Source organism: Orycteropus afer, unplaced genomic scaffold (genome assembly GCF_000298275.1).
Source record: "Orycteropus afer afer isolate SDZICR_OR568_19922 unplaced genomic scaffold, OryAfe1.0 scaffold00362, whole genome shotgun sequence".
Classification (NCBI taxonomy): domain Eukaryota; kingdom Metazoa; phylum Chordata; class Mammalia; order Tubulidentata; family Orycteropodidae; genus Orycteropus; species Orycteropus afer.
The window spans coordinates 773,341-779,451 of record NW_006921949.1 but is presented as its reverse complement, the minus strand read 5'-3'; positions in this window follow the sequence as shown (position 1 = coordinate 779,451).

Genomic DNA, 6,111 nt, shown 5'->3' with positions numbered 1-6,111 from the left:
AAACTATAAATCAGATATTAACCCCAAATCCAAACCTTCCTGTACCCAACAATGACTTCCTGTTTACTTGAAGTAAAATCCACCCTCCGTAACATGCTTTACAGAGTCCCACATTTCCTGCCTTTCTTACCATTCTCCCCTTTATTCGCTCTGCGCCAGCCTCACGGATTTATTTCTATCCCACAAAAGGTCAAACTTGTTTCTGCCTCACAGTGTTTTTTCTTGTCCTTCCCTGTGCCTGGGAAATTCTTTCTAAAGATCTTTGCATATTTGGCTTGTTCACCCTGTAGGAAATGGATGGGTGATTTGAAGAATTTAATAAGGAGACTTATGAAATATAGACTGGGTATTGGGAAACTGCAAGAGGCAGTGCGACATTCCAGGATAAGTAACAGTGGGATGCTGTTACCGTCACTAAGGAGCAGAACCTAGACAGAGAGCTTCATGGAGCTTCTTGGAGAGGATAATGGAAAAACTAAAAATCAGCTGAACATAGGTCGATGGATCTATTTCTAGGCTCTCAATTCTATTCCAGTGGTCTATGTGTCTGTTGTCATACCAGTACCAGGCTGTTTTCACTATTGTGGCTGTGTAGTAGGTTTTGAGATCCGGCAGTGTGAGACCTCTTACTTTGTTCTTTTTCTTCAATATTGCTTTGTTTATCTGAGGTCTCTTTCCTTTCCATACAAAATTAATGATTGGTTTTTCCATTATCCTTGGAGATAAGAGAGGGCCACCAGCCATAAGTGAGACAGTCAGTCAAGTCTGTGTCAATGCTCACCAGAAAGCATCTATTGTGAAAGAGGCACTAAGCAACCAAGTGCACAGAATACCTCAGTCAGTCGATATTATCCAGCCTTGTTTTTGGCCACCCTAGTGCTTGAGCTCAAGAATGGACTATCGTGGCAGCAGAGAGGAAGGCTGAGAATGGGTCCAATAACTGGCCTCCCTTTTATTTACTAAGGCTGCTTTTTTTACAACCAACCTTTAAAACCACCAGCAACTCCTTGGAAGGAAGTTTGGGGAATCTACTTCTGTAGTTATATCACCTCAGAAACCCAAGGAAGGGTTGCTATGAGTTGGATCTGACTTGACAACAGTGAGCTTTTTTTTTTTTTTTTCTTAGCAACAGAGGCTGACACTGAGCCCCTGACAGAGTACCATCTCTTGAGAAAGACAATTAGCCACTTAGTAGCAAGTTGATTATTTCTACTTGACTGAGCTTAACCTGTTTTCTGGATACGTATCTGCCTTTACTTCTGTAGGGTTGTAACTAGCACCACTATCAAGGCTTACAGAGTGTGTGATCTGCTGACATGGATTGTGCATAATATTGGCTCAGACCAAAGACCTCATTTTATAGCAAAGAAGTTGCAACAGTGGACATGTAACTATGGGGTTCATAGTTCCTACTACATACTCCACCACTAAGAAGCGGCCATCTTGATAGAGTGCTGCCATAGCCTCTTAAAGGAGATGACATCTTATAACATTGAGTGCTATCATTCAGTATGTACTACATTCCTTAAATCAATGGTAATTATATGGTTCTGTATCGCCAATAGGTAAAACATATGGGTCCCAAAAGCAAAGGTTGAAAGTAGGAGGGCTTCAGTAATTCACTTGAAGAATTTGTTCTTCTTATCCTTGTTGTGTAAGAATCTTGGTTCTAGAGGAGGAAAAATAAGAGTCCCACTAAACTTATAGCTAAGTCACTCATGCCAGTAAATAAACTATTTATTATCAAATTGATTCCAACTCTTGTGTTGCAGAATTCAACTATACTTCATAGGGTTTTTAAGGCTGTAATCTTTTGGAGCACTGGCTGTGTAGTGGTTAAGATATTTGGCTACTAACTAAAAGGTTGGTGGTTCAAACCCACCAACTGCTCTGAGGAAGAAAGATAAAGCAGTCTGCTTCCATAAAAATTTATAGCCTTGGAAACCCAATGGGGTTGCTACGAGTTGGAATTGACTCAATGGCAGTGAGTTTGGTTTTGATTTTGAACCTTTTGTAAGCAGATAACCAGGCTTTTCTTCTAAAGTACCTCTGGGTGGGTTCAAACTGCCAACCTTTCAGTTAGTAGCCAAGTGTTTAACTGTTTTCACCATGAGGGATCCCTATTGCCAGGAAACTAGGAGTCAAATAAAGGAGTTACCATACTAACAGGAGTTGTTGTTAGCTGTTGAGTCAATTCTGACTCATAGTGACTCTGTGTTTGTGGAGTAGAAGTACTTTATAGAGTTTTCAAGGCTGTGACCTTTCAGAAGCAGATCATCAGGCCTATCTTTGGAAGCTCTTCTGGATGGATTAAAATTGCCAATCTTTCAGCTAGTAGTTGAATGCTTAATCATTTGTGGTACATGAGGACAACTGACAGGGGTAATTGGCCCTAATTATTGTGAGGATTTTATGCACCAATCACTAAAGCCAAAGATAAGAAATTGAAAATTATTTACCAACTTCTGCAGTCTGAAATTTACCAAACATGCAATCAAGATATACTGATTATTACTGGTGATTGGAATGTGAAAGTTGGAAATAAAAAAGAATCATCAGTGTTTGGAAAATATGATAGAAATAAGCTGGAGATCATCTAATAGAGCTTTGCAAGACCAATGACTTGCTCATTACATACTTTTTTACAACAACATAAACAGTGGCTATGCACATGGACCTCATCAGATGGAATACACAGAAGTAAAATCAACTACATCTCTGGAAAGAGGAAATGAAAAAGCTCATTATTTTCAGTCAAAACAAGGCCAGGAGCTGACTGTGGAACAGACCATGAATTACTCATATACAAGTTCAAGTTGAAGTTGAAGACAATTAAAAAGTCCAAGAGAGCCAAAATTTGACCTTGATTATATTTCACTTGAATTTAGAGACCATCTGAAGAATAGATTTGATGTATTGACCACCAATGACTGAAAGCCAGGTAAGTTGTGGAATGATATCAAGAACATCATCTATGAAGAAAACAAATGGTCATTAAAAAGACAGGAAAGGAAGAAAAGACCAAAACGGATGTCAGAAGAGACTCTGAAGCTTGCTCTTGAACACAGAATAGCTAAACTGAATGGAAAAAAATGACGAAGTAAAAGAGCTGAACAGAAGATTTCAAAAGGCAGCTTCAGAAGACAAAGAATTATAATGAAATGTGCAAAGATCCAGAGTTAGAAAACCAAAAGGGAAGAACACATTCGGCATTTCTCAAGCTGAACGAAGTGCAGAAAAAATTCAAGGCTAAAGTGGAAATATTGAAAGATTTTGTGGGCAAAATATTGAATGATGTAGGAAGCATTAAAAGAAGATGGAAGGAATACATAGAGTCCCTCTGCCAAAAAGAAATTGGTCTATGTTCAACTACTTCTGGAGATAGCATATGATCAAGAACTGATGGTACTGAAGAAAGAAGTCCAACCTTCACTGAATGAATTGGTTAAAAACACAGCTCCAGAAATTGATGGAATGCCCATTGAGATGTTTCAACAAATGGATGCAATGCTGGAGGCACTTACTTGTTTATGACAAGAAATTTGGAAGACAGCTACCTAGCCAACTGAAAGAGATCAGTATTTATGCCCATTCCAAAGAAAGGTGATCCAACAGAATGTGGAAATTATTGGAAAATATCATTAATACAACACATAAGAAAAATTTTGCTGAAGATAATTTAAAAGATGGCTGCAGTAATATATTGAATGTGAACTTCCCAGAAATACAAGCTGGATTCAGAAGAGAATGTAGAAAAAGGGGTATCATTGCTGATGTCAGATAAATATTGACTGAAAGCAAAGAATACCAGAAAGTTGTTTACCTGTGTTTTATTGACTATGCAAAGACATTTGACTGTGTGGATCACAACAAATTATGGATAACATTGCAAAGGGTGAGAATTCCAGAACACTTAATTGTGCTCATGAAGAACATAGACCAAGAGGCTGCCATTTGAATAGAACAAGAGGATACTGCATGGTTTAAAATCAGGAAGGGGGTGTGTCACCATACTCATTCAATCTGTATGCTTAAGCAAATAATCCAAAAAGCTGGATTATTCCCTGAAGAAGAACACAGCATTAGGATTGGAGGAAGTCTCGTTAAAAATTTGCGAGATGCAGATGACTCAACCTTGCTTGCTGAAAATGAAGAGGACTTGAAATACTAATGAATAGAAACTACAGCCTTCAGTATGGGTTACACCTCACCAGAAAGAAAACAAAAATCCTCACAACTGGATCAATACGCAACATCACGATAAATGGAGAAAAGACTGAAGTTGTCAGGGATTTAATTTTTCTTGGATTCACAGTCAATGTCTATGGAAGCAAAAGTCAAGAAATCAGATGTTGTATTGCACTGGGCAAATCTGCTGTAAAAGACCCCTTTAAAGTGTTAAGAAGCAAAGATATCACTTTGAAGACTAAGGTGAGCCTAACTCAAGCCATGGTATTTTCAATTGCCTTATACACATGTGAAAGCTGGGCAATGAATAAGGAAGACTGAAGAAGAGTTGATGCCTTTGAATTATGGTGTTGGCAAAGAATATTGAAAATACTATGGATTTCCAGAAGAATGAATAAATCTGTCCTGAAAGAAGTGCAGCTGGAATGCTCCTTGGAAGTGAAAATGGCCAGACTTTGTCTCACCTATTTTGGTCATGTGGTTAGAAGGGAGTAGTCTCTGGAGAAGGATGTCAGCTTGGTAAAGTAGAGGGTCAGTGAAAAGGAGGAAGATCCTCAACAAGATAGATTGACAAAGTGGCTGCAAAGATGGGCTCAAGTACAGCAAGGATTGTGAGGATGTCACACAACTGGACAGTGTTTTGTTCTGTTGTACATAGGGTCAGTAAGAGTCAGAGCTTACTTGATGGCACCTAACAACAACAACAACATCATGAGGAGGGAGAGCTATTGCAAAATAATGAAGCATGGAGGAATATGTTTGACATTCAGGCAACTCAGTAGGTCATCATCTCTTGGTATGTCCATGCCCAGATTTAACTGTAGATGTTCAAGTTCAACAACCACATTTGAGAAGGTCCTTAGACCCCTATAGGTGAGAATCTGCTTCACCCTACCAGGCAATTCAGAATTGCCAATGTAGCATGAGGAGAATCTAGAATAGGTGGTGGACAAGAAAATGATAAGTATCAACTGCTTCCTTGGGATCAACTCTATAATTGAGAACTACCCTTTTATTTGAGATACATGTCCCTAGGAATTGTGACAACAGAATCCTGATAAACTACACCTGGATAGAGTAAATTGAATGTGAGAAGCAAGTGGATCTGAATTGTGCAAAGGGTAGACTGTAGTAGACATTGTGGTCCTGCCTAGATTTGTTTTACTGGGCAATGATGGCCATCTCCCAGCTTCTGTGAATGTTAGCTGTTAATGGCAGCATGTATTCTTTTGCACCTGGCTCTTTTTCATTCAATATTATGATCGTTTGATTCTTCTATATGGATATACACATACCTCCCTGGTGTTATTGTTCACCTTATAGGCTTGTCTACTGTTTGGCTGAAAGTTGAGCCAAAGAGATGCTTTCAGTTCCATTCTTGAAGGGTGACTAAGGGCCATAGGCTCAGGGGTTCCACCACTCTCTATCAGACGAGTAACCCTGGTATTCTTTTAAGATTTAGAGTTTTGTTCCACATTTTTCCCCCACTCTGTTCAGGACCTCCTATTGTGATCCCTTTCAGAGCGGTCAGCAGTGGTAGACAGGCACCATCTAAGTCTTCTGGTCTTAGGGTCATGGAGGCTGAGATTCACTTGCCTATTAGTCCTTAGGACTAATTGTTTCCTTGCATGATTAATTTTCTTCATTCTTCTTTGCTCCAAATAGGACGAGACCAATAGTTGCACCTTATATGACTGCTCCCAAGCTTTTAAGTCCCCAGTCACTACTCAACAAAATAGGATGTAGAACACTGTTTTTGTGGACTATATTATGCCAACTGACCTTGATGTTCCCTAAGCCTCTCAAAGTGTTTGTTTACAGGTAAGAAGTTTTCATAACTTTGCCCCTTGTATGCTTTACTATATTCATGGATATATTTGCAGCACATATAAATACATATGTAGAAATATCATCTGTCAAATC